This window comes from Puntigrus tetrazona, chromosome 3 (assembly GCF_018831695.1).
Source record: "Puntigrus tetrazona isolate hp1 chromosome 3, ASM1883169v1, whole genome shotgun sequence".
Lineage (NCBI taxonomy): Eukaryota > Metazoa > Chordata > Actinopteri > Cypriniformes > Cyprinidae > Puntigrus > Puntigrus tetrazona.
In genome coordinates this window covers 21,093,074-21,108,009 of record NC_056701.1, presented here as the reverse complement: position 1 = coordinate 21,108,009, position 14,936 = coordinate 21,093,074, and the positions used below count along the sequence as shown (strand labels likewise).

At 39.3% G+C, this 14,936-nt stretch overlaps 1 protein-coding gene across 1 annotated transcript in view; it reads left to right on the top strand.

Moving 5' to 3' along the window:
* The window catches only part of LOC122337364 (speckle type BTB/POZ protein), an 84,421-nt gene extending 69,743 nt beyond the window's left edge, over positions 1 to 14,678 (top strand). The window contains exons 11-12 of the transcript XR_006249534.1: positions 11,150 to 11,243; positions 13,154 to 14,678. The gene's annotated coding sequence lies outside the window, so the exon portion shown is untranslated. The remainder of the gene's footprint in view (positions 1 to 11,149; positions 11,244 to 13,153) is intronic.
* The last annotated feature ends 258 nt before the right edge of the window (positions 14,679 to 14,936 follow it).

Here is a 14,936-nt window from a genome sequence, read left to right as displayed (position 1 = left end):
AAAACTATAAATGAATTACAACTTTATTAGTTTATAGGCTACTATTATAAAGTCTTACCCTACATTGTCTCAACTTTAAAATAATTTTATTTCAATATCCAAAAATATAATTTTGACACTCTTTATGTGACAGATTTTATTTCCATTCTAGAGGCAACACAGAGCACAAGTGAACCAATCATTTCTTCTCTTACTACTAATTATACAGTAACACACATACACGTCATGTCAACTCACTGTTATTTATATAATGCTTTTTCACATTGCAGATTGCATACAAAGCATCTTTACAGTATTAAAAGTGGGGAGTAGTGTGTTTAAAGGGTATGCAATTCTTCTCTGGCCAGACAAAACTAGCTGTTTAAAGTCAGATTGTGCTCATCTGGTTCTCAATGTCAGGGTGGCTACAATGACCCCAGAATAAAAAGAAGGACTAATATTAGCGTACAATGTAACAAATACGTTGTGTGTTATGGGATGTGTATAAAAACGACTGACAGACATCCCTGTGAGACAGCCCTGTATGCAGTATATTATAAATCACTGTATTTAAACCTGTCATTGACACTTCAGAAACAAATCACTCTTAATTCTCTGAAAGTCTTTTAATTTGACAGCCACATTTGAAATGATTATCCACTACCCTTCAAAAGTTTGAAGATTTTTGGAAGTGTATGTATATTTTTTATTCAGCAGGGCTGCAATCAATTGATCAAAAGTGACAGCAAAGACATTTAGAACATAACAAAACTTCTTAATTCAAATAAATGCTGTTCTTTTGAACTTTCTATTCATCAATGAAATCCAGAAAAAAGTGTCCCTGTTTCCACAAAAACATTAAGCAGCACAACAGTTATATACAGTATCTACAGTATTGGCACTACATAGTATAATGATAATGCTGTCTTTGCTGTACATAAGAGATTCCTAACAATTGTATATTAATCAACTGTTAAGAGTTGAAACTACAGAAATTATAGAATCGTCTTGCGTTCGTTACATACAACAAAGTGTGTTTCTGGATCAAGTCAGTCCTATGAGCTCACGTTTCTAAGCAGGCAGTGCTCTTCAACTTCCAAAGATGAGAAAAAACAACACTAATCCTCGAGATTGAGTGCTTCAGGCCGAATGGATCTGCAGCCCATGACATACAGTAGAGCTTTTCAGTGCTGCGATTTGGCTTCTTTGTAATAAGATTGCTCTTTCCCAGTCCAAGCAGCCAGCCAATGGGTTCTGGCTGAAAGAGTTCTCGATGTAAAAGGAAACAAGCTTGTAATGGTCCAGGGTTTAATGCCACTGAGAGGACTCAGATCGCTTACTCAGCAGAGTTCCAGGTGTGCCGTGAACTTTTTACACATTATTTATTGTTGTTTCACCGGCCTCCTCCGGTTTGGTTCAGCTTGGGTGTGTTTATTGTGATTTACAGTTTTACAGGTTGCAAATATGTAGGAATGAATCACTCTTTATGGTAAAAGATGGTAAGAAATTTACATAGACCCTCAAATGAAGCCAGCTGGGTCTTGTTTCTGGTCAAGTGAGCAATGAATGGGCTTGTTTGCTTCTGTTTATCCCTGGCCAGGTTAAATCTCAATTTTAGTAGCAAGATGTTATCTTACATTATGGCACATGCCTAACAAGGGCAAAAAAAATGCTGAAAATGCACATTTCCATTTCTTTTGCATTATGTTTAAGATGCATGTCTGTATGAATGTTTCACTAGCTGTAGCAATATGACAATGATTGACATGGTGATGCACTTTAATGGTGTTTCTGAGGCTGAAGGTGTTTTCACATGGTCATTAGCTTTACACCTGACTCTGTTTTTTATATGTATGTATCCATGATTGCAACTCCCCCCATGGCTAGACCTCTGCCGGGGGGTCTAATTTTCCCAGAGTGCTTTGCTACTCTCTGTGGCCTGTGTTAATATTGATGTGTAAAAATAGGCATGGCAGTGGGCTGATGATATTTGCCCACCTAGTGTGCCATAATAACAGGCTGTGTTTGCTCTGTGCTACCGACTGCAGGACAAGGGTGGGAGGAGAAAAAAAAAGCTGAAAAAAAGGATATTACAGAGAGAAGCATTTTGTAAGAGCCTCCACCCTGTTCACCGTACAATGTAAATACTGAGGAAAAGAGAGGGATGATTAGATGAGAAAATGAGAGAGGGGAGATAGACAGACCGAGGTCTGGGCAGAGGGAATCAGAGTAAAGCACGAATGGAGTCCAGAGGATAGAGAGAATTGGATTGTGATCTGCTGGAGGAGAAAATAAGTGAAGAAAAAGAGGGATATGAATCCTCAAGGACAGATGTGGAACTTTATGAGAATGGATAGACGTATCGCAGCCCAGGAAAGAGAGAGAAGCAGGAAACCATTAGCGTTTAAAGGGTTAGTTCACCCAAAAATGAAAATTCACCCTCATATTGTTCCAAACCAGTAAGACTTTTGTTCGTCTTCAGAACACAAAATAGGTTATTTTTGATTAAATCCGAGAGCTCTCTGACCCTCCATAGACAGCAATGCAACTAACACAAAACGTATCCTCGTAGCTTCACAAAATAACCACCAACCATGTTTTTGATTTTAGAAAATGTTTTATGTTTTTATAGAGCTTCTTCGAACAATTACACTGGAAAGTGTGAAGGAAACCATTTTCACTCATGAATTGATAATTAATGACCAAGAAACAAAGAATAAAATGAAATTCTGAAATAGCATTTCTTCGTAAAACATACACTGATAAACTATAAAAAAAAGTTTTTACATTGCAGTCAGCTAGTCATTCAGGGAACCCACTGACTGCTTTATTTGGTAAATATGAGGTTTTGAGGACCCAGATGTTCAGTGTGCATATTGTGGGCTGAGACTATTTAAGTTGCTTATTTGAGTTTTTGAGTAGGAAAATGGTTTATTCTTTAGCTAGAGAAATGTGACAAATGTGTGACAGCAGAAAAAGAAGAGAGGAGGTGAAGGTGAAAAGCACATGGAAAGTGGATGGAGTCCTTCAGGGTGGTGGGGTTATACTGAGACATTGGCATAAGCAGCTGTTGTACTGTAAATCTTTGGAAGTGAGACTGCCTTTCAGATACTCAAGGACATGGTTTGATTCCAGTAACAACCAGAAACCAAGACTTGCCAGGCTTCGGCAGTAATAGGCGTTTCATTATAGTTGAGAATTATGCAACAAATCCACTGTGAGTTTATGTAGCAATAATGTCTTCAGATACAAGATGTCAAATGTGGGCAGGCTATCTCCATTAAAAGTGTTAATTTTCAGTTTCTAATTGGAATAATACTAGCATCATGTCTTAGTGTGTTACAGTATATACCTCTTTTGCCTTGCCTTGAAAATATACATTCAAGCTGGCGGAAGACAACTGACTAACTGTTGTTAAAATTGTGTGCTTCTACCATAAGTCGCCAACGTTTGCCAAACTCACATCTTTCAAAAATGGTCTACTTAAAAGTGCATGGGAAAGATGTTTTGACAGCTGAACAGTTGGCATGATGTTAAACAACACTATAATCTATTGAATATACTATCCCTTGCAGCACTGTTTATGTTCCTGTCAAAAATTAAATGGGGTTTACGCTGTATATGAAAGCACAAGTAAGTGATAATCCAGGTAATGTTAGCAGTCAGAGTTGTAATAACTACCACCATTTACCATGTCACTGAAGTTTGCTTGTTCAGCTGTGGATGTTGTTTGCTTTCATTGAAGTGACTCTGTTAGGTAGATTAAGTTGAAGTTTTAGTGATGGCTATTCCATGGAGAGAGCACAGCTGCATTTCTCTGGGCCTTACTTCCTGCATAAGGATTCAAGTCTACTTCATATAAAAATCATGTTTTTTTTTTTTTTTTTTTGTTTGTTTGTTTTTTTCCTGTAAATCATTTCAAGTAGGCATAGACTCACTCTCAGGCATAGAGTAATGGCAAGTTTTGTGTTTCTCCACTGATTATTATTATTCTTTTCTTTCCTTCCAATTCTTGACTAATTTTTCACAGACATGGATAATGTACATTGAGTTGAGACTTAAAGCAGTCTCTGATGCATTTACTAAGGTCCTCCATTACACCCAAAGGAGAGTGGTCCCAAGCTCTGTCTTGTTTACCCATAGCTTTAAAGTGATGTTTTTCTTTTTCAGAACCCTGTTGGGAATACAGCCGCTCAGTGCATTTGAAAAATGGTTACTATGACGTCAACACTGACACATTATCTGCTTTCTGATTTGCAAGGTCCCAACATACTGTATGTTGCTTTCTCTGTGTAAGTCGAGTAGAGCTGACGCCATTTCTAAATTTCTAAATTATACGCATTTTGACTACTGTTCCAATTTGTATTATTTTTTTTTGTTTGCTAAGGCTGCATTAAAAAAAAAAACTCAACAAAATAGTCAAGTTAACTAAGATATAAAATGTTTTCTTTTTAAATATATCTTTACATATTCATTATTGTGACGTCAAAGCAAAGTTTTCAGCATCATTATTTAGTGTCTCATGATTCTTCAGAAATCATTGTTGATTTGGTGCTTAAGAAACAGTTTGAATTATTAATTTGAAGTCATTGTAACACTTTATTTGGATAGCCCGCTTTAGATGTTCTGCTAACAGTAAGGGTGTATTGTTTGGTTCGACTGAAAAAAAAATACCTTTGGTGAAAACCTTTTGGGCAGGTGTGGATACAGCAATGGCGTTCTGGTGCACACTAAACAACCAAACCAAGACTCAGCTGAGGTGAGATGGTCTCCGTTCGGTTCCAAACATGTTCTCACCCCCAAGTAGGCACATTATCGCCACTTGGTCAGGTCTTTTTGGTGTCACTTTTTGACATGACGTCAGCTTCACATTCTCTATACTCGCTGGTTTTAAGTTTCACTTTTGCTTGCTTTGTACCTAGGTCGTCGTCTGAGCAGTGCCACTGTTAGTGTGCCATGTATAAGAGCATGCTCATATTGTGTTAGCAAGTGATAACAGGAAAAACTCTCCATAATTTGGCTTTTTTTGAACAGTTTTTTGAGTTTCTGTCCAATGAATGGACGACCTTATCACAGGTGTGGTTTTGTTTACAATTTCTGGCTCAGCATTTAAATTATGAAATTATTTATATAATACATTCTAGGCTGATTTAATGCATAATGTTACAAAATGTTATATATGAAGTAAAAAATAGGTACATAACGCTCTCTACTTCTTGAAAAGTGAGATATGTTATGTTTTGCCGCAGCCAATCTGAAAATACAGTATGCGCTCCCTTTGAGTGAGATTTTTACTGAACATGGTTGAATTCCACTTTGCAGACACTATCTGGCAATTGGTTCACTTCATTTCCCGATTCCATTCTGCCATGATCTCACAATCATCTCCTCTACACTCTCTACTCTCCCTATCGATAAAAGTGGCTAAAGGACCAAGAAATTGACTCTTGAGGTATTAGGGCATTTATCGGCGTGCTGACTCTTGAACAGTGTGCGCTAATCTAATGTAGCACAGCTGTCTGGGGTTACATCGCTCAGCTTGACAATTGACTCTAGAGAAGAGAACCCAACTCACATAAGTGCAAAACTTCATTGTGTATCCAAACTCTGATAAACAACACGTTGAGTATGAATGGGTTTGGATATCCTGCGGAGCTATTAAACTCAAGCTTGGCGCTGTGAAAAGTACAGAGAGCGAGAGAGTGAGACGGCGTGTGACCAAAGGAAACGGAGAAAGCGCGTGCTGCTGCAGGATTTCTCAAACTGTGTTGCCCATAGCGACAGTGCTGGCCAGTCGCCGTGGTTCCCTGCGGTTGAAGGTCGATGCTGTAGCGTCCAGGGCTAAAAGCTGCTCGGCCAGTCCCGCACATGCTAATAGAATTAGCGTGCCATCTGTTAGCGAGCAGCGTGCCAGCCTGGACCCCTGCTAATTATGATATAATATCAGGAGCAAGAGGCAGATGACTTTTAGGGGCTAGCAATTAAAAAAAGAGATGTTGAAAAATAAGAAAGCAGAAAAAGGGGTGAAAAGAAAGTTGAGATGAGCCGAGGACAAATGCATTGCCTTAAACAGGTTGGCTGGCTAAAAGAGGATAAAAGAAAGCAAATATTTGACAAGTAGATTTGTGTGCGGGGAAAAAGGGAAAAAAGGAAGGATATTATCCTAGAAGGAATCCCAGAACGGATGGGGAAATGTGCCAGTGTTTCCTCTAAGCCGATAATGCTCAGTGTCTTTTAAACATATCTTTCTTAAGTCTGGCTTAACTACGCTGCCAGGTGATGACTGCTGAAAATGGCAGTGTGACAGTAGTCCAACAATGACAGTGTGTTAAAAACACAGGCCTGCAGCCTCACTGCTAGGCACACACACACACACACACACACACACGCTTGAGGTGACTAGTCGTGTTTATCTAACGCTCGAGGCAAGAGAACGTTTTACTCTGTAGGTCCAGAGGAAGAGACGAGCAGAAGGAACAGATGACAGCAGCTATCAGAGGGTTTTGGGCTTTAGTCATCTCTTAACAGGCTGAAGCAGTCCAAACAGTGCGCCTATGCCATGAACGCAGGAGACAGAGACAATTAGCTGTGGATGCTGATGGTTTTTCAACACGCGTCGATCTCTCCGTGGGGGGAAAAGAAATTCACCCAGAAATTTAAGTTGTGGACCACAATGGATGTTGACTTGTACTGTTAGGATTTGGAGCAACATGAGGGTGAGCAAATGTTTTTCAATTTCCGTATGTCCATGACATTTTCCTTTAAACTGATTTATGTAGGTGCCAGGTGTAACCTTAGTAATTGTCTGGACAAGATTCAGAACGTCTTTAAAAAATGCACTTCCACTTTTCTAACATTTCAAACGGCAAATAAAAACATTTCTTGATTTTATCCAAAATTCAAACACCTTTTGTGCACAAAACATACCCAGAATGTCACAAAATGCATTTCACCAAATACTCAAAACTTTGGATGAGATATGTTTGGGGATTTTGTGAAATGCATTCTATGACATTTTGGGTGTATTTTGCGCACAAAAGGTGTTTGGATTTTTAATTTTTTTATTTGTGCACCAAAATTTGCATACATTACATTTAGTCATTCAACTTGACACAAACTGTAGTTAGTACAATGACATCAATGACGTGATGTCACCAATAAACTAAAAAAAACAAATTTTTATGTTTTAGAAAAATTATTTTGTGTGAACCAAGGCCCCATTAAGTTGATGAAAAATATTAATATAACAATTTAAAATAATTGTTTTCATATATTACGGAAGGGTACCAAAAAAGTGGTGCCATTTACAAATTGAAACATAACTGCGCACTGTACCGAACCGTACCACTCCATGGAAATGAGCCATATGTGACATTTCCATAGTGACGTGATCCTGCTACCCATTTTTTTTTTTTGTATTGACTGCAAATCCACAAAAAACTAATGTTCCCCTTTACCATAGGGAGCTTTTGCTTTCTGGAAGACGCCTGTCACAAAGGTGTTATGCAACATCAACTTAGCTAACTATTACATAATAAAATGTCACAGCACACGCTATTCACTTTCTCGTTCACGCACACCATGGCTTTAATAATAAGTTTTGTATGAAATCATGACCTTTTCTCCGCGTTTTGTCTAGACGTCTGTATGACTCTACACACCATAAAACCCCAAGAGACTGAGTTACAAACCGCTCCGGTAATGAAATCGTCCACTTTAAAGCCTACAGCTTTCATGTTTGCTCTCTGAGATGCTCATTTTCCTCATTTCCTGTTTTATATATTTGCTGGGGTCTCATCCCAGCATGCTTTGTATCCGGCTAGGTGACCTTGCAGCGGCCCGGCGGAGAGCTCTGAAGTGTTCCTCGTTAGATGAGAGTGCTGTCTGTCTCCTTGTGTTTTCGGTTGAAAATGATGCCATTACGCCTGCTCGCCACCTCTCTCTGTCACCCTAACGAAGCACGGGCCGCTGCGTCGCTCACGCTGGCACGACAGGTGTGCGGCTGCAGCTCGCGCCGGCAGTGACTGAAGACTCTCGGCTCGCTGCGGGTCCCGCATCTTTCCTCAGACTCAGCATGCGAACGCCTCTTTTTTTTTTTTTTTTTTTTTTTTTTATGGCCCATGTGTCATACTCTCCTCTAAACAAGGAAAGAATGTACTGTCGATAAGTTATGTCGGGATTGTTTTAGTTGTACTGCATGGATTCAGGTATGCTTTCCGAGTCGATGCTTGGAAATGTCATTAAACTTCATCCGGAGCGCTGTTGCTTTGTGCACTTCAGGTAAGCGAAAGTGAGTTTGGAAGACTTTGTTAAAGCATGACGAATTTCAAAAAGAAAACGAAGACCTTGTTGAAGGACTCTCTCTGTCTGTCCGCTAACTTTCTAATCCAATTTACTGTGACGTTGTGATTGCAGCTCTCTGTTGTGCTGTAAGTGTATTAAAACGCCGCCGTCTGACTGCAGGTACTTTATGATTAGACTACGGTGAATAATATAAAATAAAACAGAGTCCCGGCGGAACAAATCGTGTAAGTGCCGCCACGCTTTTTTTTTTTTTTCCAGCTGACCGTTCGAGTTGATTCGACTATTCCCCTTGAGGTAAAAGGCCCATTCGACATCATCCGAGGCCTTAGCTGTCTGTCAGATGCCTGTCTGTAATTTGTGATTACAGCACAGGCGAAGGGGGTGGCAGAGATTAATTCAATCCAACCTACGAATCTGATTGCCTGCATTTGCATATTAATGAGAAAAGCTCCCAAATGTTTTTTTTTTTCCTCCCAGTGTCCTCTCTTTAACTTCGGCAGGTGCTGAGGCAGAAGACTGATTTTAAAAATGAGAAGAAAAATCTGATATTTACAGCACTTGCGTCTGGCGATCGAGGGTCAGTGTCTGCTTGCGCATGGATTTGCATAAATCTGCATGCGGAATGAGAGGAGACGCGCTAGCCGATTCCTCTTGGATTCCCGTCTTCATTTAGTCCCTTTTAAGAACGAGAGCGAGTGAGAGAGAGCGGGAGAGCTCTGGAGGGGGCCTCATGGATCCTCTCCTGAGCAGATACACATGTAATTGTGCGTTCAAATGGGTGTAAATAAAAGCAAAGCTGAGAGGTAAATACAGACTCTCTCTCTAATATGCCATCTGCTGACTGTGGGAGCTTGCAGATAAATCGGGCTTGTGATGGCTGTGTGGAAATGCTGCCGGTGGTCTCCTCTCTAGTCCCTCGCTTTCTCATTTCCCCTACATGCTTTTTCTCTTTTTACAAGTGTGCGCGTTCAGAAAAAGAATACCGGAGAGTTGTAACACATTAGTTGTGCTCCAAAACCTAGTGAGCTTTCTCGCTGCCGACCAAAATGAAAATTGCCTTCTAAAAGCTGGAATACACTACATGACTTGGACAGGCATTTAACATCAGCCATCATACACTTACCACACTTAGACTTCTGCTTTGTGACACACTTCCGAGGGAAACACAATATTGAATGAGGTAACTAGAGGGCATGACTTGTTTTTTTCTACTTTGAATTGATTGGATGTAGTGTCTTTCAGAAATGAACACTGACAGCTGGAGGGGCGTGGTTAAGGAAGTCACGATGACACCCAAGACGTCATACTGACATCATCAGAAAACACCAGTCATTTAACAGGGGAGCAGCATTTTCAGATTTTAAAGAGTAGGAAGGCAAATTTTATTTTTTTTTTGATTGACTCACCATAAAACTAGCAATGTAAGCTAACAAAATAAACAGTCAATTTAGATTTCACACAGATTTTAACGTTGTTCCAATCACAACAAACCCATCCAGAAACATGCGTCTTATTGCTAGAAGACACGTGACAAATGAAAACAATATTTAGTTTATTCCAAAATCGGCTGAAAATAATCAAACATGTTTGATCTCCTTCGACTGGACGGATCGAAAATCGTAGTCTGTCACCATCATACACTAAGTGATTTTTCGATGAAATCTGTCAACTCATATCTGCAGTCTGGCTCTGACTTTCGGCAGCTTTGTAAATCGGGGGAGATGGGGGGGAAAAGTTGTGTGATGTGTTCCAGCCCCAAGGCAGCAAACTAACTGGTATGGTACCTTAAAAGTGAGTGACTTTGAAAGCTGTATACAGTCATTTTACTGTGTGCTCCTCACACAGAGTTTGCAAGACATTCAGTGCACTATTTGATAACACTATGCTATAAGGTTTTATACATTTACTATAATCCAATAGCTATCAGTAACTAAGTTAACAACAAATTTATTGATCATCTTAATTTTTATTTCCAAGTGCACCACTGTTCAAATGACAATATATATATATATATATATATATATGCATGCATGCATGCACATTGTATTGCCAAAAGTACTCTCATATGAATTTAAGTGACATCCCATTTCTAATCCATAGGGTTCAATATAGTCCACCCTTTGCAGCTATAACGGCTTCAACTCATTTGGGAAGTCTGTCCACAAGGTTTAGGATGTAAGGTTTACATCTGTAAGCCTCGCATACATCCTAACTGTAATTTGTTGAAAATATGGTATCTTTAAAGGCAGCATATGTTGTCTGTGATGCCTTAAAATGCCTCCTAATAGCTTACTCTGTTTTGGACAGTGAGATGAATCATCCATGTCACCATCCATTAACATGATCACAAATCAAATGATTGAAGTTTCTCCTTAATGACTCGGTATGAATTAAATATATATACATACATAAATACGCCAAACAATGGCTGTAGCTCTTTTCCAATTGGTTAAACTGAAACTGTTACAACTCCCCTTTAAAACGCTCTCTGACATCTCCTTGTTCAAGACCGGCATCAAACGTTACTTTATTTGTTCATATGTTCCACCTACCCAGGTCATGTGTTGAAGTTCTAGCAGGTGGTTTTTATGTCCAGACACACTGGGCAGTCATGCAACGCCTCTCAGATTGTGTCTTGTCATTCCACTCTGGCTTCTGCTGTGTGTTATGACTTTAAACGGCAGCGTCTCATGGGCCGTTGCCTTGTGGCTGTGCTCGCTTGCCACGCTGTTTTACGAGCGCCAATGTCAGGCCGTTAAGCGGGCACGCTCTTTTGTAAAGGTTGTCTGCCTCTTAAATGCTGTCGACTTTATTGATGTGCTTCTCTCCCCCTCTTTCTCTCTCTCTCTCTCTTCTCTTCGCACAGAAATATGCTGGATGGCCCTGGTTGAAATTCAATTCTTCAACACAAGCCGTTTATTAAGGAGCGAGGGCAGGCTGAGAGTGGAGACTGAGGCGGGGTGAGATGATAAAGCAAATTAATGTCCTCCTTTCGCCACTAAACGCGCACACACACACACACACACACACACACACACGCTCGCTCGCTCGCACATAGCGATGCTATTTAGCGAGCTGGGGGTGGGGGGTGGGGAGTCAGTGGTTGTAAACAGGACTAGCGGCGTGAGTGGGAACACAAATCACTGCGTATGACTGTCTGTACGCTCTGCCCGAAAACACTGCCGAGGACATGGAGTGAAACGGGCTGTCAATCTTCCCTGCCGAGCGGGGAATTAGAGCGCTGCCCTCTCCACTGCTTAACCTTGTGCTGTTGGGCTTATCAGGGAGAAATGCCTTTACGCTGCTGACATCTAGACAAATAACACATCACCTCACGCTAACCATAAAATATCTCGTCAATTATGCTAACAACAAGCCGCCGAGGCTGCAATAGCCTATTACTTTAGCTCTAGTAATATATGAGGTCAAACTTAATATTGCAGGGTTCATGGTAATGTGTAGGCTATATGTATTCTTGAAATTACACATTGATGTCCTTTGTGAAAATTAAACATTTGAGGGTTGTATTAATGCTGAAATGCTAGAACACTAAATGTTGTTCTGTTCCGTAGAATATGTGACAAATATAACGTTCAGCATTTTAAATGAAGGTAGGCTATATGACCAAAATCACGATAAGAGTCATTAAGAGTCATATGTATACACGTGTGTGTGTGTGTGTAAACAAAAATTTTTCTTGACACAATCACTGTCACATGCACAAGTCTCCACAATAGAGAAAATCATTAAAAATCTCTACTGGATTTTAATAACAGCTAGTGCTGGCACAGACTGTATTTTGGTCAGGTTTTATTAAAGACACACAGTGACAAATTAGCGCTGAAAATGCACGGACAGGGTTATATTTGTGCCTGACCTTATTGAACATGCATTTGTAAGAGTTTTCTTCTTAGGCCCAAAATGTATCGGTGGAGAATTTGAAATGATTGGTGGAACACCATTTACTAAAGTTTACGTTCATCAAATTAGCCTACTTGTATTCAACAGTCATTGCTCCAGTCATCAGTGTAACATGATCCTCCAGAAATAACGTTCAAGATTTACTATTATGATGAACAAATATTTTATACCTTATATTAATACTAATTTAAGTACTATTAGGTAGATACATTTTCACTAGCAGTCCAGGACTTTGCTTTGTACAACACCATCAATTATCATATTACATTAACACCAACATTTTAATCACTTTACATATTTGATGATCATATGATGCAAACAACAAAATTGGCAGTGAATCGCAGAGCCTGCTTTAGGCTGTTTGGCTGTTAGCGTTTGTGTGTTTGTTTTATTTTCCTGCTTGCCAACAATTTAGGCAGATTTATGTTTATGATGGGGGTTGATGAAAAAATAAAACGAGAAGAGATGAAAACATGATTTATTAACATCACTCCATGACTCACTGCATCCCCTCCTCTCCTCTTGCACTTTTCTCTCCAAGTAGCTAATAACCGCTAATATAATAATAACAGCAGGAGGGAAGCAGGGTTTCCAGTGTTTTGGGGTGACAGACAGCTTATGTATGCTTTGGAGTTTGTATTCATTTGCTGTATGTGTATTTATGGAAAAAGTACTAATGTGTTTAACAGATTTGGCATTGGCTTTTCAGCTGTTGTTGAATATAAGTGTCTTTTTGTTATTTTTAGCAAGTTGCATGGCATTAAAAATAGGTTTGTTATATTATGAGCAAATTATGGACATTTTTTAACTTAATTAAATGATATTTTGTTTTGCTTCTTTAAAACATGCATTTTTCTCACTCCACTAATAGACATATATTGACCACCTCTTTCCATCTCTCCGACTATCTGTGTGTTTCTTTCTCTCTCTCTCTTCAAATCATGTTCAGTTAAAAAGCAGAAAGCGAGGTGAAGGAACCGAGGCGGTGGAGCTGAAGGCTGAGCTGAGAGCAGCTGTTTGCTAGCGGTGCGCTCCTCTCAGGACTGTTCAGGGATGTATCGATTGTTGTCTGCACAACTCTCTCTGTTGCACAACACTAGTGCTCATTCATTTATCTTCTGATAAATGAATTGCCTCCTTTTGTTGATCTATTTTCTGATCTCTTCCTGTCTCAATAAATCCCCTGTATCCTGAATATACTTTTCTCTTCTGTAATAATAGTCTGGAGCTGTTTGCAATCATGGGTTCAATTCAGTGGGTTAGAATGAGGCCTGGGTTTATTGCTTAAGAATATAATATTGCTCAATATAAATGTAATGCAAAAGTTCCAGTGTGTGCAGTGGCACATAATGGTTGATGCTGTATTGTTTTTTTTGTAATACTGTACTTTTTTATTTTATTGATGTAGAGAACTGTTGCGTACAGACAATATCAGACACAAAACATTTTAACCTGAATATTTGTAATAGTATTTAGCGTTCATTTTGGATTACATTAAGATGAAAGACTGGCCTGCCATTGTTCTGTTTGTTCTTTTGTGTCTTATACAGTATGTGAGCGACTGAGGGGAGGTGCTGCAGAGAGGCAAGATGACTTATGTATGCAAAGGCTCTTTGCTGCTTTTCATTTGCGAAGGGATTTACACAGACAGATTCTGGGAAGTAATATTCGGTGAAGTGGCCGCTCTGTTTTTCGTCCTGCGTTAACTGGCCTATACATCTCCATCCCTCTATTCCTCTATCTATCTCTACATCGTTCCATTTTTTATTTCCCCCTTGTTTTAAACTCAATTTTCCCCTCCAAAACTCACTCGTCAGCATATGCGCTCTGACTTTCTCGAATGTACCGCACCCTCTCCAATTACACACACGAGCACACACACACACACACACACACACACACACACACACAGTATCACCCTCTCCATCTCAATTTTATTTACTCTTTGCCTGTTCGCATTGCTTCCCAGCTGCGTGCGTGCGTGTCTCTCTCTGTCTGCCTACTGCGTCTTGTCCCTGTTTCCGTCTCTGTTCTCACCTCCCGCTCTTCCTATCCATATATAACGTGATGTTATTAGTATTCATAGGTATTTGTATGTAAAGTAGTTCTAGCACAGGTTCATTTTTTTGTATGTTTGGACAGACACACTAAAACAGATTGGCAGCATCTAAAATGCAATTCTTTTTATGCAAGAACAACTTTAAGATGTCAATTTTAACAAAATCTTTTACGATTTACAGAATACTGAACTCGCAGAATGATTAGATTAATTGATTTTGTTGTATTGTGTTGTATTTAAAATTTCATTTTTATAATTATATTAATTCTGTGTTTAACTCCATAACATTTAAAAATATATACTGTAATGTTCTACTCGTGTTCATACTTGATGTCATGATGTAAGGTTAATATATGTATTTTCATAGAAATAGAAAATAGTGAGAGAATTATTTATTAAAATATTTTCCCATCCATTGACAGTTTATGCATACTGTAACACTGAAAATAAATTAGATTGAAAGACTAAACTACATCTGAAAATCTGAGAAAAAAGGACTTTCTCAAGGAAAGTTACTCAAATGCTGTCATTGTGCATCCAAAAAGGTATGTTTATATTTTGCACACAATCAGCTCATCCTGCTTATCCTCCTCTTCTGGACTCTTTCATCCCTCTTTCCCGCCTCTTTTTTTTCACCCCTCTTTTCCTTGCTCCTCTGCTCCCTCGAGCAGAT